The following is a 25,058-nucleotide window of genomic DNA, read 5'->3' on the forward strand; positions in this document are numbered from 1 at the left end:
TTATGTACATTATTTTATCATGTCACTGTTCATCTGTACAAAAGAGTTATTTTAAAACTCAATTTTAAGTTAAGGTATATAATCTATACACAAAATTGGGTTGCATGCATGGGTTAGCACAACATCAGAGTTTGGAGTTCATTTCTGGCGTGCTCTGTAAGAAGTTTGTATGTCTATCCTGTGAGTGCATGGGCTTCCTCAGGTGCTCCACTTTCCTCCTATAGTCCAAAGACGTACCCGTTAGTAGGTTAATTGATCATTGTAAATTGTTCTGTGGTTAGGCTAGGATTAAATGGATGGGTTGCTAGGCGATGCATCTTGTTGGCCTGGAAGTGACTGTTCTGTGCTGTATGTCCAAATAAAAATAAAATAACCATTGTCAGGGATGATCAATAAAGGAAAGTTCAATCCAATAACTCTAGCGCAAACTATTGACCCTACGGACAGCAACGTAAATTGTAACCGTTTGATCTTTGTCTGTATCTATAATTAATTATCCATACCACTGCTGAGAACTATCTAAACGTAACTGTTCCCATTGTTGTCCAGCTCAAAACAATACACATTCCGAAAGAGGAACAATCCCTGTGCTTATAGAAAGGCATAACACATAATGCGGTACATCCCTCATCATGTTGCTTAGAAATAATACTTTTCTTAAGTTTTTATTCCATTATGTAATAGGACATCAGAGAAGATGGTTGAATTTTCATTCACCATGACAGATGCACTTACATCAACTTGTACATCGGTGTGAACTATGAATTTTCTATCCACGGCTGAGTGCTCTGTTGAGTGTGGGGAACAGCAAAAGCAGACACAAACCAGCAGATGTGTTTTTAATCTCAGCAATGGCTGAAGCAGGCTGCATGAACAGATGAATTCTGACGTGCATGATTGGCAATCTTGCTAGCTGACTCAGTTGACTTACGCTGCCAACCTTAAGCAAGACGTTTTACAAACCCCATTTCCAGAAAAGTTGGGATATTTTCCAAAATGCAATAAAAACAAAAATCTGTGATATGTTAATTCACGTGAACCTTTATTTAACTGACAAAAGTACAAAGAAAAGATTTTCAATAGTTTTACTGACCAACTTAATTGTATTTTGTAAATATACAAAGATTTAGAATTTGATGGCTGCAACACACTCAACAAAAGTTGGGACAGAGGCATGTTTACCATTGTGTTACATCACCTTTCTTTTTAATAACACTTTTTAATCATTTTGGAACTGAGGATACTAATTGTAGTAGATTTACAATTGGAAATTTTGTCCATTCTTGCTTGATATAAGACTCAGCTGCTCAACAGACTGTGGTCTCCGTTGTCTGATTCTCCTCTTCATGATGTGCCATACATTTTCAATAGGAGATAGATCTGGACTGGCAGCAGGCCAGTCAAGCACATGCACTCTGGGTCTACAAAGCCACGCTGTTGTAGCCCGTGCAGAATGTGGTCTGGCATTGTCCTGCTGAAATAAGCATGGACGTCCCGGGAAGAGACATTGCCTTGATGGCAACATATGTCTCTCTAAAATCCTAATATACGCCTCAGAGTCAATGGTACCTTTACATACATGCAACTCACCCATGCCATGGGCACTGATGCACCCCCCCATACCATCACAGATGCTGGCTTTTGCACCTTTCGCTGATAACAATAAGGATGGTCGTTTTCATCTTTGGCACGGAGAACTCAATGCCCGTTTTTTCCAAAAACTAGCTGAAATGTGGACTCATCTGACCACAGCACACGTTTCGACAGTCTTTCGGTCCATCTGAGATTAGCTCGGGCCCAGAGAACTCGCCAGCGTTTCTGCATTGAGTTGATTTATGGCTTCCTCCTTGTGTAATACAGTTTCAAGTTGCATTTCTGGATGCAGCGACGGACTGTGTTAAGTGACAATGGTTTTCCGAAGAACTCCCGAGCCCAGGTGGCTATAACTGTCACAGTAGCGTGACGGTTTCTTAGGCAGTGCCGCCTGAGGGCTCGAAGATCACGCGCATTCAACAGTGGTTTCCAACCTTGCCCTTTACTCACTGAGATGTCTCTGAATTCTCTGAATCTTTTCACAATATTATGTACTGTAGATGTTGAAAGATCTAAATTCTCTGCAATCTTGGGTTGGGAAATGTTCCTTTTGAACTGACTAACAATTCTCTCACGAATTTTGGCACAAAGGGGTGAGCCACGACCCATCCTTGCTTGCAAAGACTGAGCCTTTGATGGACGCTACTTTTATACCCAGTCATGATACCTCACCTGCTATCAATTAGCCTGCTTAATGTGGAATCTTCCAAACCGCTGTTACTTGAATATTCTGTGCACTTTTCAATCTTATTTCAACTCTGTCCCAACTTTTGCTGAGTGTGTTGCAGCCATCAAATTCTAAATTTGGGTATATTTACAAAATACAATTAAGTTGGTCAGTAAAACTATTGAAAATCTTTTCTTTGTACTTTTGTCAGTTAAATAAAGGTTCACGTGAATTAACATATCACAGATTTTTGTTTTTATTGCATTTTGGAAAATATCCCAACTTTTCTGGAAATGGGGTTTGTACTTCACGGGAGTAGTTGCAACCACAATAATAACACAGCTCTGAGCTCTGTTTATCTCTCTGGTATTCCTGATTGTTTTCTGTTTACTGTTTTGACTGTGAAGATCTGACCTGGTGTTTACTTCCTTCTCTAATTCCATTCTGAGCAGTACCTTGTGTTCATTCGACATCGCTCACTCTGTTTTCCCATAGTAACAACAACTTTTCTAAGTCAAACAGTGAGGAAAACTTGATATCCTCTTCAAGCACTTCACACCAACGTTATGCTGTGCATCCTTCGATTACCTACAATTTTGTATCTTGATTTAGATTGGAAAATTCACATTTTATGGCAAGTTGTCTCAGGCACATGCACAGAGTCCGAATCATAGAACTGTACAGCACAGAAATGAACCTTTCAGGCCACCAAATCTACACTACCACCTTCCTAGCTACACTAATCCAATTTCCCTGCATTAGGATCATATCATTCTCTGCCTTGCCTATTTAAATGTCTGTCTAAATGCCTCCTGAAAATAGTAATTGTATCTGTCTCCACCATCTTCTCCAGCAGCATGTTCCAGATATTATCCCTCAGATCACTTCCCTCTCACCAGATAACCATGCCCAACACATACCAAATGCTGAAGGAACTCAGCAGGTCAGGGAGTATCTATGGAGAGGAATAAATAATTAATGTTTTGGGTCAAGACCTTTCAACAGAACTGGAAAGTAAGGGGACTCAGCCCAAAATGTCAACTATTTATCCCTGTCCATAGATGCTCTCTGGCCTGCAGAGCATTTTGTGTACGTTGCTCTGGATTTCTGGCATCTGTAGAATTGGTTCTGTTTATGATATAACAATGCTCTTTTGTTTTTGATATTCATACCACAGGAAAAATAAAATGACTATCTAAAATATTTATGCCTCACGTAATCTTATATACATCTAACAGGTTACCATTCAGCATTCCTCGCTCCGGGGAAACAAGCCCAAACTATCCAATTTCTCTTCATAACTAAAACGCTCCAGTTCAGACAACATTCTGGTGAATCTTCCCTGTCTTCTCTCCAGCACAGTCCTGTGGTGCAGTGATCAAAACTGTACACAATAATCCAAATGCAGCCCAACAATTGGCTAATACAAAGGGGTAGAATTTTAAGATGATTGGAAGGAAGTATGGGCTGATTTCAGAGGTCAGTTTCTTTTAACACAGAGAGTGGTAGGTGTGTGGAACGCATTGATAGCGTAGTGGTAGAGGCAGATAAATCGGGGACATTTAAGATCCCCGTTGATAGGGACATGGGTGAAAGAAAGATAGAGTGCTGTGTAGGATGGAAGGATTAGATTGATCTTAGAGTAGGTAAAAAGTCAGTAAACTTTGTGGCCGGAGGTCCTGTACTGTGCTTCTCTATCCTTTTGCTTCTTGTTCTCTGCAGCTAATTCTCCCATTTACCAGATTTGTTGTGGAGTAAAATGTCCAGTCAAACAGTTTTAGCCACAATATAGACATTGGTCATTGAATATAAATATCATATAATTCTTCACTACCATAGTGTCACAGTAGTGCCTTCTCTCTCTAACATCACCCAAGATTCCTGCTTCTCTCATGGCCCCTTCAAACCCAAAAAAAACATTTTAAGGTTAAAATTGAGGATGGTTCAGAATTTGTGTGTTGAATGACATAAGGATACATATAGACATTGTCATTTTAATGGTATATAACTACAGGATTAGTTAAATTATTGCTGCTTGGGTTAACATAGGTTTTTGACAGTAGTTGACTTGCACATATTCAGAATAAGGCGCAGAAAGTTATTGTCTATTTAGCAATTGTGGGGCTTAAAGTCATAGACAAAGCAGCAAGAAATCCTGTATATTGGATTTTTGATCAAATGATTAAGAACAAGTAGTGCTCACACATACAAAATGTTCACACTGAGAGCAACTGCGTTCCCAGGTCCTTCATCTTTGTCACCATTCGATAGTGAGCTTAATGGAAGTAAGTTTTGGCAGTTTCTATTACACAACTGGGAAAAGGCGCAGGTTCAGAATATATAAACATTTAAAGAGGTAGTATATAGTGTTTTTGAAAAAAGTGTGCAAACATACTGTAGTTGTACAACGATATAAAATAATAACTCCATAGACAGTCTATTAAACAAAGTGAAACTATTTTTGAAAAGGTTCACTGAAAATTATTTGTTGTCCTTAAAGAGGAAGCAGAGTTTACATCGCTAGTAAAACTGACACGGTTACTTCAACTTTCACCAGAGCAGGTTAACCAGCTTACTGGATTGTGGCCCCTCTGATAACTTGGCAGAGCACTAAAGTTATAAACTACAGTGAAACAGAGCAATGAACCAATTTTAAAGTGAGAACAAGAATTCTAAAACTGGTTTTATTGGTGCGCAGAAGATAAGGTACTTGGAGAAGATAGAGAACTGGGAGTACACATTGTCTCAAGGAAGGTGCAGGATTTCAAATTAATTGCAATTTGGCAAGCGATGGGGGCTAGGAGGGCATCGGAGGGATTGAGACTTGAGTGCAAAGAGTTGGATTAGTCCATTGACCACATTGCAACCAGGGAACACTGCAGAGAATTAATAAGTTTGAGGAGATGTGGTATGTCACCAACAAACAGCATACTTCTACAGATGTACCATGGAGAACATTGAGGATCCCATGCTGCAGAGGGTTGTAGACTCAGCCAGCTCCATTATGAACGCTAGCCTCTCCGTCATCAAGGTCATCTTTAAAAGGTGCTGCCTCAATAAGGTGACATCCATCATTAAGGACGTTCACATCCAGAACACGTCCTTCATCAGGAAAGATGTACAGGAGCCTGAGGATGCACACTCAAAATTTTAGGAACGGCTTCTTCCCCTTTGCCATCAGATTTCTGAATGGTCCATGAACCCATCAACACCATCGCACTACTTTACTCTCTTCTTGTACTATATATTTTTTATATATTTCTTATTGTAACTTACAGTAATTTGTTATGTATTGCTGCAGAACAACAAATTTCATGACAATGTCAGATAATAAACCACCTCCTTCTCTTTCTCCCATGGTTCTCTCTCCACTCCTATCAGATTCCCTCTTCACCTTCCACCAATCACCTCCCAGCTTCTTTCTTCATTCCTCCCCTATCCTACCTACCTGGCTTCACCTATCACCTTCTAGCTTATACTCATTCCCTTCCCTCCCACCTTCTCATTCTGGCATCTCCCTCTTTCCTGTCCTGATGAAGGGTCTTAGCCCAAAATGTCAACTGTTTATTCCTTTCCATACACGTTGCCTGACCTGCTGAGTTCCTCCAGCGTTTTTGTGTGTGTTGCTCTGGATTTCCAACGTCTGCAGAATCTCCTGTGTTTATGATTCTGATTAAGCAATGTTGATGGAGCAGGTGCAGTGGAGGTAGAGCCAGGAAGTATACTGCTGTCCTGCAGAGGCTGAATCAGAAAAGCAGTCACCCAAAGTGAATCATATCTTCTCAAACAACAACAAAACAGCACTTGCATACATAGCTACATCTTTTTAATATATATTTAAACCTGGAATTTCATTAGTGTGTTGCCCACCTAGCAACACACAATTCACAGGAGCTTTGGGTGAATAGAGCCCCGCATGAGATGAAAGACAAACACTTCAGGGCATGTGGTTGAGTGGTATTGTGGCCAATTATCAGCTGAATAGGATTTGTGAGTGGAACACAATCTCCTATTAAGTGACCAGCACTTTGCCAGGGGTTCAGCTCTGTGACTGATACAGAAGTTGGAATATCTAGCATGACAAAGAGAGATTAACAGCAGCTCATTAAGTAGTAGAAGCCAGGCTAAGAGTTATCCAGTTAGCTAAGTATTAAATACTTTAAAAAAATGTTTATTAGTTTGTTATCACCTGGTGAACAGGCAATTTTACCTTCATCCTATAATCATCCTTTAAATTCGCTCAACACAGTTAATAAACGATCCACAAGCAATGTATTTACTAACCTTTGATAGAAGATTAAATATCCCATATTTTCTCTGAGTGTGGTAACAGCAATGAATGCATCATGCTGAGTGTCCCCTAATGTAATCTCTGGCGTGCCACTTCTTTTGATGTGATTCGATTTCTCACTAACTCCGCAGTTAATCTGTTAATTTTCATTTATACACATTTCATTTCAATTTCCTGTCAACGGCTTTGCTGGTTTCAGATGGGGGTTCTTCTCATTTCTTCGAGCAGACCAAATAGCGATGAATCCAATTAAAGCTTCAATCTAGCAACTTGCATCAAACGGCTCAATTCAAAGTGAAATGTCATAACAGTGATTTCCATTTTTGCAGCCTTATTTCTGTCCTGGTCTTCCTCATCCTCAAACATTTAACATGTTGTGGCCTAAGTCATTTCACCTAAAAAAAAATGGAGAACATGGAACTAAAGTTGACCTGTGCACACTTATAAATATTGTATTACTCATTTTCCTTCACAGGTCAGAGAGAACTTCCAATCCATATGTCTCAATTTCACTTTTATATATATGAATTCAATATAACAACAAGAAGCAATGACTTAGCTATACATTGTATTTAACATTGAAAAACATTTCAATATGCTTCACAGAGTGGTTTAAGGAAAAACAGATGCCAAGCAAGAGAACAATATTAGAGAGGAAGATCAAGAACTTGGTCATACTGTTAGTTTAAGGAAGGTTCTTAAAGGAATAGATATGAAGAGGCTGAGGAAATAATTCCCGAGTGTGGTCTCTTGGCAGCTGAAGGCATGGGTGCCAATGGTGGAGCAAGATGACGGGAGGACTAGAGCCAAATGTCAAAGAAACTGAGGATTCAGGGGAGCAGGTGATTGCAAGGCTGGATGAGATTTTAGAAGTCGAGTGGGGATTACAGACAAGGATCAGTTTGTGGTATAGAGGACCCAGAGGAAACGCAGGGCAAAGAGTAAAGGCGTTTTCCTAAAAGAGCAGCAGGTTATGCAAAAGTTGGCCAGAGGCTGGTGGAAGACATTAACCGATACACACAATGCTGGAGGAGCTCAGCAGGCCAGGCGGCATCTATGGAGAGGACTAAAGAGCCGACATTGTGGGCTGAGATCCTTCATCAGGACTCACAAGGGGACTCAGCCCGAAACATCAACTCTTTACTGAGGCTACTTCGCTTGGCCAGAATTGGAAGAATGCATGGGAATTGAGGGTTATGGGGAAAAGGCAGGTAGGTAGGGATGAGTCCATGGCCGGATCAGCCATGATCTTAACGAATGGCAGAGCAGGCTCAACGGGTCAGATGGGCTCTCCTGCTCCTATTTCTTGTGTTCTCAAGAGTTCCTTCAGCATTTTTGTGTATGCGCTACTCTGGATTTCCAGCATCTGCAGAATCTCCTGTGCTTAGAACATTAATCAAGTTGAGAAACATTTATAAGGGATTCAAATGTAACAAAGTTGATGTAAAACCAGAGGCAGGCAATGCTACAAAAGTGGAAGTCCCTGTATTTTTTCTAAGTTGATGACAACAGCATGGACGTAATTGAGTGTGTGAAATAGATAACCTTCAGATAAGGAAGACAGCAAACAGAGATCCTAAGCGGCATTAGACTCAAGAACTTAGTTATGCCAAGAAGAGTCTTGCCACAGTTATTTTGTCTGGAACTGAACGGATGAGAGTACAATCAGTCCTACCAAGCGGGCAGATATGGTGGAGATGTGGTGGAGGGAAATTATACGATTGCCTTGAAAAGCCATGGACTCCCTGGCCAAGGACCCAGTACTGACATAGTATTAGGTTGCCCTTCCTCATAAGTTTTCTATGAAATTCAATGATTCTTACTTGCAGGAGATGTGGGAATGGATCTGATAGAGATAACATTATTCCAGACTCTGCAGGGGAAAGAAAATTGGAGATCAAAAGTAATTAGCAATCTCTGATTGTACAAAAAAAAAGCCTTATAATTATTTGATTTTACCGAGATATTGTTATCCTGACCTATATTAACAAACATACATAACAAATCCTGCTCTTATGATAGTGGTAAGTGAAAACAGCATCTTCCATTTTCCTACAGCAGTACAAATTTGCTTGAAAAAAAGCCTCCGGTGACCTGAATAACTTTATTCTCAACAAAACCAAAACAGAGAGTATTACTTCCATGCTGAATCCTCAATAGATGTGCTTACTAACCCGATCAGTAAATTATAAGTTTGTTTCAAGTTGTATTACAACATCTTGCATGTATATGTTTTTATTAGACCCATTGTCCTAAAATAGTTCAGGGTAGTACTTTTAAGAACAAAATTTGGTGCTGGGCTCCGTAAGATGTTAGGGTAGATGATCAAATATTTATTCTGTGGTGGCTCATTTGAAAGAACATTTGAGGGTGAAGAACCAGGTGGGAAGATTTAAGGAAGGAATTCCAGTGCTTTGAGCAACATGTTGCCCTGTGCAGGGAAATGAGGATGGTGAAGTGACCAGAATTGAAATAATGCAGATCATCGATGGCTTTAAAATTTTAAGGGCACATTACAACCCCACACTTGATGCGAGCTTCACAAACCACACCCAGTTGTTGACTTTGTGAAACAATCCCAAATTACAGAGTATCACTGTATGGCAATTTTTCCAGCAAGCTGCTCTCTACATTTAAGGAAAGTGCCATCTTCCTGCAACGGGAAGCAAGGAATAAAACTTGCTCCTTGTTCCTCGGCACCTCGCGCAACGATCTCACCCGCTGTCGCCACATCGGCATGCGGAACTCATGGACACTGTAACCCACCCCTGAAGTAGTTTGCCTACTTATCCCCTCCCATCTTGACCGCAATATACCACTGCTTTGTCACCAAACGCAAAGACATGGGCCCTGATTGTGGAGTGGTCAGGGAGATATTAACTTTCAGTTCAACAGAAGGGTGAAAGACCACCATGACTTCCAGGTACTGAAGGCCCCTTTTCAACCAGAATTCTTTGCCTGCGGAAGCAAGCTGAAACTAAAGGTGTCCCTACTTTATTAAAAATTGAATTGTTAGAAACATACATATCTAACAGTATATTACTGTCCTTAGCTTAGATCAGCAGTTCACAATAATTTTTATGCCATTGACCTCTACCGTTAACCCAGAGGTCCATGGACCCCAGGGTGGGAAACCCTGGTTCCTTACCCACAAGTCAGTCATTAGAAATGTGGCGAAGTGTCAACAGACGACCCCTTTATTAGTTCTTCGACACCAATGTGGTCTGAGATGTGAATGCTTTCCTGAAACAACACACACAAAATCCTGAATGAACTCAGCAAGTTGAGAGTCTGTGGAGAGAAACAGAGTCAATGCTTTGGGCTAAGACCTTTCATCAGGGCTGGAACGGTAGGGGGCCGAAGCAGAATAAGGATGTGTCTCACATCACCTGCCAGTTTGTACTCCTTCCCCTCCCCCACCTTCTTACAATTCCTTTCCAGACCAGATTAAAGTCCGGCCCAAGCTATCAGATGTTTACCCCCCTACCACAGATGCTGCCTGAATTGCTGAGTTCCTCCAGCATTGTCTATGTGTTTTGCTCAAGACTACCAGCATCTGCAGAATCACTTGTGTCACTTTTTAAAACAGTCTTTTCTATCGTGTCCTGACATGTGAAAGTCAGCGAACAGTAAGAAGAAATTGAATTTGCATAGGTGACCCTGAGCTTCAAGTTTCCTAACACTTTAATTCTACTGCCTATTTCCATTCTGACTTACCTGTCTGCACAGTTCCGGTGAACTCTAATGCAAGCTTAAGGACAGCTGCTCCGTTTTTGATGCATTTTTCTCTTAGCTGTTAGGCTGTTGAGCAATTCTGCGTTTTCTGTTATTGGGGAAATTACAAGCGGACCTGTCAGAAATTGAATGCGCTAAGAAGGACAAGATGAATTTCTTATCACTTGCATTAAAAGCAAGATCGTCAGGTACACATTTCCCTTAGACATGCCTGCATTATATATATATATATATCTTTTTTAAAACAAATGACCTAAGTTCCTACAATTTCAAATATCAAGATCCACTGATGAAATGAATCTATCAAAATTACCCTCCGCTGTGGTTTTAGTTAAACTGAGTGTATTTCACAAGGCCTATATTTCTCCCACATAAAGGTTCAATCCGCAGAATTATTGACTGAACGGCATGTCAGACTTATATTTAATTAGCATCGTTGGCGATAACTGGCTCTCGCGTAATGAATGCCAGGATGCGTAGATGTTAATGTCGATACACGCTGAAAATAGCAACAACCCAAAGAACTCAACCAACGCACCCGGCTCCACACTGGGTTCAAACAAGGCAATGCGGCAGGAAAGGGCGCCGCGCTCTGGACAAAAGAAGAAACTACAGCATCTGACTATTCTGCATCGACCTTGTGATGGGATCCAAATCATTGAACTCGTTCCGCTTGTGTCATAATGTCTTTCTAGCTTGTATTACTTCGTTCAGTTATACCATGTATCTGTATGTGTTGTGATTTTAATCTAGTACTAAGGTTTATTTGCAAGCTCAAGAACAATTTCTGGACCCTTCAAAAATATTGTATGCGCAGTCGTGACGTTTTGTTCACTCCGCTTGTATAGAACACAAATGGGGTGTCGCGGAGACGAGTAGAAACAAGAGGGAAAACGTTTAGAAGAAAGGATGAACAGAAAACACTCAAATCTTAAAATCTTAGCGGAATTAAAATAAGTAGACAAAATAGGATATGGATTTGCAAATCTTTATTGATTTGGAGCTTTCATGTTTGTTTATAATATCTGGGCATTTCTAGTTGACCATTTCCTAAAGGTACTTGAGGGATACTGGCCAATTGCCTTTCTGAGCTGCTACAGCCCCAGTGAAGTTATATCCAGGATGCTCTTGGGTTGGACGTCCAGAGTTTGGACAGAGTGACTGACTGAAGGAACAGCACTTACAACAAATCAGATCTTGCTGTGTCACGTGGAGAGGGATAAGCAACTGGAAGTGTCTGAATCGCCTTTGCTGTTGCCATCATCTGATTTGCAGCAGAGGTCCTACAGTAGGGTTGAGAGACGCGATTGGAAAATCCCAGGACAGACATTGCAATGCACTGGAGCCACATTGGGAAGTGAGTGAATGCTTATGGTGCTAGGTGCAGTCTGATATCTAATAGGTTAAAAGGTTGATCATACTTTCTATACAGATCCACCAGAATTTCCAAAGGGCTTGTTGTGCGTAAAGAAAACCAATGCTAATGGAGGCACAAGAGACTGCCAGTGTCAGCACTACGAATAAAAACAAACTGTTGGTGGAACACAGTAGCATTCATGGAGGGAAACAGACAATGTTTAAGGTTGAAACCCTCCATGTGGACTGGGTTTCATTTTTCATCCGGTCCAGGATGACCAGAAGCAGAATCCTGGCCTCTTCCTCCTTTTCCAGTCCTGAAGAAGGGTCTCGTCCCAAAACATCGACTATTTGTTCCTTTCCATGGATGCTGACTGACCTGCTGAATTCCTCCAGCATTTTGTGTGCGTTGCATAGGAGCAGAATTGGGCCATTTTGACCCATTGAGTCTGCCCCGCCATTCCATCATGGCTGATTTTTTTTCTCCCTCTCAACTCCATTCTCCTGCCTTCTCCCTGTAAGCATTGATACCTTTACTAATCAAAAACCAAATGGCCTCTGCTTTAAGTATACCCAATGAATGGGCCTCCACAGCCATCAATGGCAATGAATTTCACAGACTCACTGCCATCTGGTTAAAGAAATTCCTCTTCATCTCTGTTCTAAAGGGTCGTTCTTGTATTCCGAGGCTATGCCCTCTAGTCTTAGACTCCGCCACTAGAGGAACCAGCCTCTCCATATCCACACCCTTTCAGATAAAGGGTCCTAACTCATAATGTCAACTGTCCATTTTTCTCCACAGATGCTGCCTGAGTTCTTTCAGCCACAAACAAGAGAAAATCTGCAGAAGTTAGAAATCTGAGCAACACACACAAAATGCTGGAGGAACTCAGCAGGCCAGGCAGCATCTATGGAAAAGAGTACAGTTGACATTTCGGGCCGAAACTCTTCAGCAGGACTCAAAAGCATTTTGTGCGTGTTGCTCTGAGTTCTTGCAGAAGTTTGTTTCTTAGGCATGTTGCTGTTATGCAGATCATCGTTTAGACCACAAGTAGAATAGTAAAGTTGATTTAACAATATCACCATACCACAGAGAGGTCCTTGTTGGGATTGGGGAATGGGAAAATCTCAAGTTACTGGAGAAAAATATCTTCCAAGAAGATAACCAGAGGTGGGAAGCTGTTGCCTTGTGCAGAGAGACTAGAAACAGAAAGCAGATTAAGAGTTGGATAAGAACTTCAGCATGTTGAAGAGCTGGTAGAGTTTTGTTCCTATAGATCAATTGCTTGGTAACTATTATTTCTTAAATTCATGGGTGGTGCCATCCATCAGTCTCACAAGACCATGGATCTATGCCTGGAATGATTTCCAGGGCACAGGCTTGGGCAAGGTTGTATGGAAGACCGACAGTTGCCCATGCAGCGAGTCTCCCCTCTCCACGGCACTGATGTTGTCCAAGGGAAGGGCAAGGGCCGATACAACTTGGCACCAGTGACGTCGCAGGAGTTGCCAGAACGAGGTTGAAGGCAACGTCAGACTGCCTTAGGGACTCCAGCTCCGGATTTGTCCTCAGGGTTTACTCCCGAAGCCTTTTCCATAAGTGGGTACGGGCACAAGGCAGCGGAGGTTTGAAATCAGAACTTTCCCTTTTTTAGATGGACTGGCTTCCCAGGCTGACGAGCTCTATCCACTCGAAGCACTGGTTATAAGGCGCCAGGACCCGCCTTCGCCCCTTCTCCTGTCAGTAGAAACAGTTCCACCGGGCTTAGAGGCGAAGCCACACGAGAAGGCCAGGAGATGGACTTGGTTGTCAGAGACTATTTGAGGCACATGCCATGAGGAGCACTTTAGGTAGTGGGAGCTTGTCCCCACTCCCACTCCTCGGCTTGACAACCTTGGAACCATAGGGATAAAGAGGCCAATCAACCCATCAATTCTGTGCTTGCTCCTGGATTCTATTGCGGGTACTTAAAGAGAAACTAGATGAATTCTTGAAAGATGAGGGAATCAGGATCCGTGGTACAGAAGAAATAAGACCTGGGGAAGATAAGACCTGACCATATTGAGTGGCAGAGCAGGCTTGAGGGGTGAAATGGCTTATTAGTGCTCCTATTTTCTTGTGCTCAATGACAGCAAACTCATCCCCCTTACATCACTTTAGACTACCCTCTCTCAACTCTCCATCAACACCCTCTGTCTCCACCTCTCAGCTACATTACCAACAGTTTATGGTAACCAATTAACCTTTGGGATCTGGGAGGAAATTGGAACACTCTGGAGAAGCCGCCATGTTCACAGGGAGAATGTAGCAAGCTCCACACAGACAGCACAAAAGGTCAGGAGAGAACCTGGGTCACTGTGTCGCTCTGCCACCCTGTGGACATGTATTAGATAATAAAACAATGCAGACAAAAATCTTTAAAACTGGAAATGCTCGGTCAATAGAGCATCAGACTTTTAATGTGAGGGTCCAAGGTTCAAGACCCCGATGAGGTGTTTCAATCCCAAGGTTTAAAATTGCATTTAGTTTGCTCTCAACAATTTAGCTGACTTTGTTAGAGTTTATTTAATGCATAGAATTTTTAGGGAATTGAACTCTGCTGAAGTCATGTTGTGATGAATACTGTATGTGGACAGGTAAGTGACTAAGAAAGGTATCTATTACGTGTTTTCAGAATCAGGTTTAATATCATTGGAGTATGTCATGAAATTTGTTATTTTAGCAGCAGCAGTACAACACAATGCATGGTAATATAGAAAAAGGGTAAGTCAATTACAGTAAATATATATATATATATATATATATAGGCATCCCTTAGCCTTGAGAGACCATGGATTTTTTGCCTTGAAAAGTATCCAGGCTGCAGGCCTGGGCAGGGTTGTATGGAAGACCGGCAGTTTCCCAAGCTGCAAGTCTTCCCTCTCCACGCCATCGATGTTGTCCAAGGGAAGGGCAAGGGCTGATACAGCTTGGCTCCGTTGTTGTCGCAGAGCAACGTGTGGTTAAGTGTCTTGCTCAAGGTCACAACAAGCTGTCTTAGCTGAAGCTCGAACCAGTGACCTTCAGATCACTAGATGAATGCCTTAACCACTTGGCCATGCGCCAACACTGTGTGTGTGTGTGTGTGTGTGTGTGTGTGTGTGTGTGTGTGTGTATTAAATAGTTAAATTAAAAATAGTACAAAAACAGAAATAGTATAAAAAAAAGTGAGGTAGTGTTCAAGAGTTCAATGTCCATTTAGGAATCAGATGACAGAGGGGAAGAAGCTGTTCCTGAATCACTGAGTGTGTGCCTTCAGACTCCTGTACCTCCTGCCTGGTGGTAACAGTGAGAAGAGGTAATCATTCATACTAGAATCGGAATCAGAATGAGGATTAATATCATTGGCATATGTCATGAAATTTGTTGTTTTGCAGCAGCAGTACATTGCAATACATAAAAAATTAAAACTGTAAGTTACAATATAATGTAAGTTGCAAAAAGAGAGGAGAGGAAATAATGGGGTAGTGTTCATGGGTTCATTGTCCATTCTGATGACAGAGGGGAAGAAGCTGTTCCTGAAACATTGAGTGTGTGTCTTCAGGCTCCTGTACCTCCTCCTTGATGGTAGAAGTGAGAAGAGGGCATATCCAGAGTACTGGGTGGGAGTTCTTAAAGATAATGGATGCCTGCTCTTTGAGGCATTGTATTTTGAAGGTGTCCTCGATGCTGGGGAGATTGGGCCCATAACGGATTGGGCTGAGTTTACAATGTTTGGCTGCTTTTTCCAACCCCGTGTCCCTCCATACCGGATGATGGAATGCTCTCCTCAGCACATCTGCAGAAATTTGCAAGTGTGTTTAGTGGCATACTAATTCTTCTCAAAATCCAAAAGAAATATAGCCACTGTTGTGCCTTCATTGTAATTGCATCAGTATGTTGGGCCCAGGATAGATATTCAGAGATGTTTACAACCCAGAAAGTGAAACTGCTCACCCTTTCCACTGCCAGTCCCTCAAAGAGGACTGGTGTTTGCTCCCCCATCTTCCCCTTTCTGAATCCCACAATCAATCCCTTGGTCTTACTGACTCCGAGTACGTGATTGTTGTTGTGACACCATTCAACTAGCTGGTCTATCTTGCCCTTGTACACCTCCTCAATGACAAATGAAATTCTGCCAACAATAGTTGTAGTGTCAGCAAATTTCTCGATGGCACTTGAGCTGTGCCGAGCCACACAGTCATGGGTGTAGAGAGAGTAGATCTGTCAGCTAAGCACTCATCCTTGAGGTGTGCCACTGTTTACTGTCAGTGCGGAAGAGATGTTATTTTTGATCCGCACTGACTGTAATCTCCCGGTGAGGAAGACAAGAATCCAGTTGCAGAGGGAGGTACAGAAGCCTAGGTTTTGGAGCTTTTGATTAAAACGGAGGGTATGATTGTGTTGAATACTGAGTCTTAATCAATAAACAGCACGTTGATGTAGCTATTACTATTGTCCAAGTAATCCAAGGCCAAGTGGAGAACCGGTGAGTCTGCATCTGCTGTAGACTGATAGGCAAATTACAGCGAATCCTTGCTTGGGTAGAGGTTAACCCTAGCCATGATTAACCGCTCCAAGCGCTTCACCACAGTAGATGTGAGTGCCACTGGGCAATAGTTGTTCAGGCAGCTCATCCTGCTTTTCCTGGGCACTAGTATGACTGCCGCCCTTTTCAAGTAGGTTGGACTTGACCGCAGCAGTAAGAGATTCAAGATGTTCTTGAACACACACTCCCGCCAGTCGGTTGGCACAGGTTTTCAGAGCCCCACCAGGTACACCTTCAGGTCCTGATGCCCTGCAAGTGTTCACCCTCTTGAAAGAGGCTCCGATGTCACCCCCCCCCCCCCCACTCCACCCTCCTCCGCCGGGACAGAACACAGAGTCACCTGATGCTACGGAGATTCACGCGAGGGTTGATTTATTCTCCCTTTCAAAGTGTGCATAAAAAGCATTCAGCTCATCCAGGAGTGAAGCATCACAGCCATTCATGATCACAAACGAGAGAAAAGGGTCTCGGCCCGAAACATCGACTGTACTCTTTTCCATAGATGCTGCTTGACCTGCTGAGTTCCTCCATCATTTTGTGTGTGTTGCAGCTGTTCATGATGTTAGGTTTCACTTTGTAAGAATAATGGCCTGCACACCCTGCCAGAGCTGACGTGCCTCCGATTCCATCTCTAACCCCAAACGGAATTGTTTGTTTGCTCTTAGGGTAGCCTTCCTCAGATCGCACCTGGTTTCCTTGTATAGATCTGCATCACCGGTCTTGAATGCCATAGATCTAGCCCTCAGCAGACCAAATCCCTTGGTTTACCCACAGCTTATGGTTTGGGTGCATTCAGTATGTTCTCAAATGCACACATTCATTCCACAGGTCGTGTTGAAGTAGATGACTACTGTAGTGTATTCATTCAGACTCGAAGATGATTCCCTGAATATTATCCAGTCCACCAACTCAAAGAAGTCCTGTAAGTGCTCCTCTGCCTCACGTACACTCTTGGTTCTCTCCACTAGGACTGCGGTCTTTAATCACCGCCTATACGCTGGGATTGAAAGGACAGCCAGGCGATCGGACCTCCAACGTGTGGGCGCGGGATGGCACGGTAAGCAGTCTCGATGGTGGCCTAACAGTGTATTGGTTCCTCTGGTTCTACAAGTGATATGTTGGTCACTGCTGTTCAGAGACTTCCTTCAGCTGGTCTGGTTGGAATCTCCCACGATGATCGGGGTGCACAGTTTCATTCCTGCTGATTACGTTTCTCAGTTCCTCCAGCGCCTGCCTGATGTTGGCCTGAGGTGGATGGTATATCACTACCAGGATGATGGTGAAACACTCCTTTGGTAGATAAAAACTCCCTTGAATGACATTTGACTGCTTGACGTTCCACGTCAGGCGAGCAAGACTGAGACAGAGCTGCCATGTTAGTGCACCAGGATGAATTAATCATAAAGCACACAGTACTCCACCTCCTCTGCCTTTAAAAGACAGAACTGCCCTGTCTTTGCAGAGAATGGTGAAAACACCCAACCGCAGCACTGCGTACGAAATTGCAGGTGTGAACTGGGTTTCCATAAAGCAGAGTACATGGCGGTTCCTGATGCCTCCCTAGTACAGCAATCATGCTCAGGGGCCTTTTACTTTCCAGAGACTGCACATTTGCCAGTAGGATTGTCAGAGTGGAAGTCGAAGGCTTTTGTATTTCAATCAAACCCGTAGACCACCGCAGCATCCTAACTTCTACTTTCTTAAAAGGGAACTGCACTTGTGACCTGAGTCTGCCATCTCTACTATGAGAAGGGCACAAGAATTCACAGCAGGTGCTGATGTACACTGATCCCAGCAGTAGCCAGTTGTATGCAGGACAGGCAGGGGTGTCACATGCGGACTAATGCCAGCGCTAACATCTTAAAGTTGTATACACCACCCTAAACTAAGTTTGGGGTGTATGGGCTGTCTAGGGAGGGGTAGCACCTCTGGTGGGGGGCCTACCGTGCCCTTTTTCAGGGCAGCTCATCCACCTTTGGTCCCCACCTGGCGCTCAGCTCTCACCTGTGGCTCCAAGGAGCTGTAACACGCGCAGCGGCCACACCCCGGTAAACCGTCTCGTCAGACGGGCCAAACCAGGTGAGGGTAGCTGACTGGTCTTGGACCCTCGGTGAGGTAGGGGATCTGCCTGTCCCAGAGTGTGAAGTCTGGCCCTGGCAGATTGAGCGGAGGAGACCGATTAATGGTCCAACGGTCAAGAAGGCCGGCCAGCAGGCGCTGGTGGAGCACTAAGATCCCGACAAGACACGTAGATGTCCTGGTCATCCACCGCAAGAGGTGGTGATCTCTTTAAACTCGACGACGATGGGAACTGGAGTGATAGTGTTGAGGATGAGGTAGTTTGTTTGCAAACAAAGGCCGTGTGTGGTGAGACTCTTATCAAGGAGAGGCTGATGATAAGGCAAAATTGCAGTCAACAGATGAGGTGCAATGTAAAAGGCAATGAAAGTTGAGAATACAGGATTGAAGATGCTATATCGGAATGTGTGCTGTATAATATACTGTAGGTGAACTTGTGGCACAGTTATAGATTGGCAGGTACAGCATGATGTTGTAGGTCTCACTAATTCATGGCTGAAAGAAGATTATATCTGTGAGCTTAACGTCCAAGGATACACTCTGTATCAAAAGGACAGGCAGGTAGGCAGAGTGCATGGCTTGGCTCTGTTGGTAAAAAATGAAATCAAATCTTTAGAAGAAGATGACATAGGAGGTGTTGAATCATTGTGAATCATAAGGAACTGCAAAGGTAAAAAGACCATGATGCGAGTTATACACAGACCCCCAAGCGGTAGTAAGGATGTGGAGATAGAAAATGCGTGCCAAAATGCGTGCAATGTTATAATAGTCATAGGGGATTTCAATATGCACCTAGATAGGGAAAATCTGCTTAGTGCTCAATCCCAAGAGGGGGATTTTCTAGAATTTCTATGAGATTGATCTTTAGAGCAGCTCATGGTTGAGCCCTCTGGCGGATCAGCTATTCTGGATTGGGTGTTGTGCAATGAACCAGAATTGATTAGAGAGCTTAAGGTAAAAGAACCCTAAGGGGAAAGTGATCATAATATGATCAAATTCGCCCTGAGATTTGAGAAGGAGGAGCTAAAGTCAGATGTATCCTATTATAGTGGAGTAAAGGGAATTGCAGAGGCATGAGAGAAGAGTTAGCCAGAATTGATTGGATAAGAACACTGGAAGGGATGATGGCAGATCGACAATGGCTGGTGTTTCTGAAGGTAATTCAGAAGGCAAAGGATATAGACATCCCAGAAAGAAAAAAGTATTCTAGGCAAGATGACACAGCCCAACAACGTGTTCCATCTGCCCATTCTCCTGATCTGTCCAAGTTCGTCTGTAGCCTCTCTACTTCCTCAATACTACCAGCCCCACTACCTATCTTCATATCGTCTGCAAATTTTGCAGCAAAGCCATCAATTCTGACATTCAAATTATTGACATATAACGTAAAAAGAATTGGTCCCAAACCAGATCCCTGTGGAAACCACTAGTCACCGGCAACCATTCAGAAAAGGCTCTCTTTATTCCCACTCTTTGCCTCCTATCAATCAGCCACTGCTTTATCCATGCTAGAATCTTTCCTGTAATACCAAGGGCTCGTAACTTGTTAAGCAGCCTCATGCATGGCACCTTGTCAAAGGCCTCTGAACATCCAAGTACTGACGTCAACCAATTCTCCTTTGTTTACCCTGCTTGTTATTTCTTCAAAGAAATCCAACAGATTTGCCAAGCAAAATTTTCCCTTGAGAAAATGGCTTATTTTATCATGTGCTTCCAAGTACCCAAAACCACATCCTTAACAGTCAACTCCAACATCTTCCCAACCGCTAACTGGCCTATAATTTCCTTTCTTCTGCCTCTTCTTTCTTGAAGTGGAGTGACATTTGCAATTTCCAAACACAAAGTACACTGCAGATGCTGTGGTCAAATCAAGACGTACAAAAAAGCTGGATGAACTTATCTGGATGCTGCCTGACCTGCTGAGTTCATTTGCGATTTCCAGTCTTCCAGAACCATTCCAGAATCTAGCGATTCTTGAAAGATCATTACTAATGCTTCCACTCTCTCTTCAGGTGCCTCCTTCAAAACCCTAGGGTGAACACCATCTGGTCCAGTTGACTTACCCACCTTCAGATCTTTCAGTTTCCCAAGAACCTTCTCCCTGGTAATAGTAATTTCACACACTTCATGACCCCTGACATCTGGAACTTAGAGCATACTGCTAATGTCTTCCACAGTGAAGACTGATGCAGAATACTTATTCCGTTCATCCACCATTTCCTTGTCCCCCATTACTACATCTCTAGCATCGTTTTCCAGTGGTCTGATATCCACTCTCGCTTCTCTTTTACACCTTATGTTTCTGAAGAAATTTTTGGTATTCTCTTTAATATTATTGGCTATCTTACTTTTGTATTCCATCTTTGCCTTCTTAATGACTTCTTAGATGCTTTCTGTTGGTTTTGAAAAACTTCCCAATTCACTAACTTTCCACTAATTGACAGTAGAGGAGATAATGGGTAGGCATGTCAGAATGAGAATAGGAAATTCTTCTGGTTATGACTGCACTTGCATGGATTTTAGGTGCCTTCCATAATTTATTTCCATGATTTAATTTCCAATATTCCTCAGGTCAGAGTCAGGCTGCTAGCAAAGTACCCTTGTAAGACTATTCCATTAACCAGTACAGAAAAATTGCAGAATTGCAGCAAAGTAACACAAATTATTGCAAGAACTCAGGTGGCTGAGCAGCATAAATAGGAGAAGGAAATTTTGATATCTGAGACAAGTCTACTTGGTGTTAATGTTTTAGGTCGAAACCCTGTACCACTTTAAAGAGGAGAGAGGGATGGATGAAATGGGAACAATAGATGCTAAGTGTACTGAGCAGGGGTGAAGGACAATGGACAGAAGGAGCCAGACGCGGGAAGAGGAGGTGTGGGTTTGGGAGGCAACTGAGCAGAAGCCAAATAGAATGGGGCAAACATTTCAGAGGGAAGTAGAGGAGGGAATCGGTAACCTCAGCAATAGTTTTGAGCCACAGACTCAGCAGCTCCAGCATGGACCCAACCCTCTCCACCACTGAGGACACCTCCAAAAGACAGTGCCTCAAGATGGTGGTATCCATCATCAAGGATCCTCACAATGCAGGGTATGGCCATTTCTCATTACTACCACCTGTGGAGAGGGAAATAACTGTCTGTTGAACAGTCATTGACTTGAAACATCAAATCTTTCTTTCTCCATAGATGCTGCCTGACCTGCTGGGTTCTCCAGAGTTCAGGGAGGTGGTAGACCCACACTCACGGTTTTAAGAACAACTTCTTCCCCTCATCTATCAGATTTTTGAATGGTCCATGAACATTGCCTTGCTGTTCCTCATTTGCACAATTTATTTACTTGTTTTTGCACCCAATAGTATGTTTTTATGTCTTGTACTGCACTGCTGTCACAAAACAAGAAATTTAACGTGTCAGTGGTAATAAACACAATTCTGATTTTTTTAGAGGAACAGTTTGCACACAGCAGATCCACAACAGCATCTGTCAGACTTCCAAGCAGAAATATTCAGCAGTTCACACATGATCTGTGGAGAGGGCAATGTCTATTGAAACGTTATTGACCTGAAACATCAATTCTTTCTTTCTTTCTGCACAGATGCTACCTGACCTGCTGGGTATTCTAGTGATTAGGAAAGGAGTGGGGAGGGTTGAGCTTTTATTGGGTGGAAGGTTAACTACACTAATGAAAGTTGAAATAATGGTTACCAAAAATCAGTTGAACAGGTTTGTGATGATGTACCCACCATTTTTTAAGAAACAGCCTGCAATCTTTGCACACGGCCCTGGTGTTAAGACTCATCAGTTTCTGTCATGTTAATCCCAGGCTCTTTGACATAACTTTTGTCTTTGGGGGAGGGAATGATCAACAGCTGAATGTTCCAAACAGGATGTGTGGGTATTAATTGTGCCAAAGGAGAGCCACTGTGGGAGAGTGGAAGGTAACTCCCCAGCATAGACACCATGACCTAGGACCTACTTTGATATGAACCCTCTAACCTATGATGAATCATACCTTTGAAGTACTGGGAGGGCCTGCTCCAGCTCACACACACCAACTCATCTGCGAGTCACACAGGCAAGGACAACGGTCAATGTATTGTCCACTGTTAGTCGTCAGCCTGATAATGGGAGCCTGTTTGCATTTTGATGTAAGGCTTATGAAGGACCCTGAAGAAAAATTGAAAAATCTGAAAAGAAACAGCTCTCTGATCTTACAAAACAAACAACTCTTAATTTTTAAAAAAACAAGAGAATATCTGCAGATGCTGGAAATCCAAGTAGCACACACAAAATACTAGAGGAACTCAGCAGGTCAGGCAGCATCTATGGAAAAGTGTACAGTCAACTTTTCGGGCTGAGACTGGAGAAAAAAGATGAGAAGTAGATTTAAAAGGGGATGGGAGGGAGCAATGCAAGGTGATAGGTGAAACCGAGAGTGGGAGGGGTAAAGTAAACAGCTGGGAGGTTGATTGGTGTAAGAGATACAGAGCTGGATAATGAGGAATCTAATAAAAGTTGCATTGTACTGAACTATATGAATTTCCAGCCAATATTAATGGGCAACCTCTGAAAGTGTTGCAAGTTTTGATTGCCAGCCCAGTCATTGTTAACGATTCATTCAGTGAAAACTATGGTGTTTGATCCAGAGGAAAGAAAGATTAAAATAGAAAATATTTGCCTGTATCTTTAAGTTGTGATTCACAGAGACAATGCAGTTCTCAAGTAAAAAAAAATTCCCTCATGTGGAATGGGTTTCATGAGGGTGTCCCGGTTTCCTCCCGCATTCCAAAGACGTATAGGTTATTAGGTTAATTGGTCACTTGGGTGTAAATGGACGGTGCGGGCTCCTTTTGATGGGAAGGGCCTGCTACCAGTTATGATTCATACTCTTCTCCCCCATCCTTCCGACTGAACACTTTCATACTATCCTTTATTTTGTCTCAACCAATTCTTCCTGCTGTATAGTCCATTGTTTCCCCTCCCTTAACTCCTTGGAAATGACAGATGTCAGAAAGCAAAATGATTATTGCCATCATGACATTTTTGGGAAGGGCAAGGATAATTGAGGGTTCCATAGTTGCAGAAATTAATAGGAATTAATTAATTAATTGTGCTTGGGGGAAGAGAGGGTCACTATTGAAGCAACTTCACATTTCTTCAACCACTTATTTTTGAAAGCCTTTGAAATATGGGTTATTTGCTAGGTGTCAAGTTGGATCAATTCCTATTACTGTTTCCCATTGCAAAAAAGTCGCAATGCTTGTCTGATTTCATTACTGGGTTGGGTTCATTGCACTCTATTCATATTAGTGTGTATCAATCCTTACTTCAAGGTCTTGGGTCTTGCGTTTTATGTTGTACCTTACTTCAGGGAGATTTAGTTACAGAGGTGAAGGATGTGAAAAAGATCATTAAGAAATAATAAAGGTACATGTATTTGTTATCTATCTTCTTAGACTGATTCTATATAAAATGACATTGTTGATTTGCATTCTCAGATGTCAAGTGCAATACACAACCAAGGAACCAATTTGGACTGATAACATTCTAAAACTGTATTCTTGGAGTAGGGATCTTTTAATGATAGAAAGGGAGGCATGATTTATGTCTTTAATTAACCTACTTACATTTTCTCAGCCATTATGTTATTGCACTGTTACCTTTGATGGAAGCATCCAAATTGAAATATCGTCACTGCCCTACTGAAATCCATGGCAATTGTTATGTCGCTACCATAACAACCACCACAATGCATGGTTATTATCACCATTTAAAAAATATATAAAAACACAAGAGATTCTGCAGATGTTGGAAATCCAGAGTAAAATGCACAAAACCCTGGAGGAACTCAGCAGGTCAGGCAGCATCTATGGAGAGGAATAAAGAGTCAATATTTCAGGCCAAGACCCCTCATTAGGACTGGATAGGAAAAGGGCAGACTATTGCCCTCCATAGATGCTGCCTGAAATGCTGAGTTCCTTGTATGTACATACATGTGTGTGTATATATTTTTCCCCATTCTTCTTTACAAAACTGCTCAAGCACTGTCAAATTGCAAGGAGATCATAAGTGAACAACCCCTTTTAAGTCCAGCCACAAATTCTTAATTGGATTGAGGGTTAGACTCCGACTTGGCCTCTCCAGGACATTAACTTGGTTGCTTTTAAACCATTCCTGTGTAGCTTTGGCTTTCTGCTTGGGATCATTGTCTTGATGGAATACAAATCTTCTCCCAAGCCACACTTCTCTTGCAGACTGCACCAGGTTTTCCTCCAGGATTTTCCCATATTTTGCAGCATTCATTTTACCTTCTACCTTCACAAGCCTTCCAGAGCCTGCTGTAGTGAAACATCCCCACAATATGATGCAGCCACCAACATGCTTCATGGTAGGGATGGTGTGTTTTTGATGATGTACAGTGTTCAGTCTGATGGCCAAAATGCTCAAGTTCGGTTTCATCAGACCATAGAATCTTTTTCCAACTGACTTTGGAATCTCCCACATGCCTTCTGGCAAACTCTAGCTGAGATTTCATGTCACATTTTTTCCCAACAGTGGCTTTCTCTTTGCCATTCTCCAGTAAAGCTGCAACTGGTGAAGCACCTGAACAACATTTGTTGTATGTGAAGTCTCTCCCATCTGAGATAGCCAGTGAAGCTTGTAACTCCTCCAGATTTGTCATAGATCACTTGGTGGCCTTCCCTTCTTGCACGGTCACTCAGTTTTTGAGGACAGGCTGCTCTGAGCAGAGTTACAGCTGTGCTAAA

General features: G+C 42.5%; 1 long non-coding RNA gene across 1 annotated transcript in view; it reads right to left on the minus strand.

Moving 5' to 3' along the window:
• The window catches only part of LOC132391146 (uncharacterized), a 37,120-nt gene extending 14,684 nt beyond the window's left edge, over positions 1 to 22,436 (minus strand). The window contains exons 1-5 of the long non-coding RNA XR_009511095.1: positions 22,304 to 22,436; positions 10,269 to 10,374; positions 8,375 to 8,424; positions 6,545 to 6,946; positions 5,853 to 6,001 (exon numbers count right to left, since the gene is read on the minus strand). This is a non-coding gene — a long non-coding RNA (uncharacterized LOC132391146). The remainder of the gene's footprint in view (positions 1 to 5,852; positions 6,002 to 6,544; positions 6,947 to 8,374; positions 8,425 to 10,268; positions 10,375 to 22,303) is intronic.
• Positions 22,437 to 25,058: the final 2,622 nt, after the last annotated feature.

Source organism: Hypanus sabinus, chromosome 3, assembly GCF_030144855.1.
Source record: "Hypanus sabinus isolate sHypSab1 chromosome 3, sHypSab1.hap1, whole genome shotgun sequence".
NCBI lineage: Eukaryota > Metazoa > Chordata > Chondrichthyes > Myliobatiformes > Dasyatidae > Hypanus > Hypanus sabinus.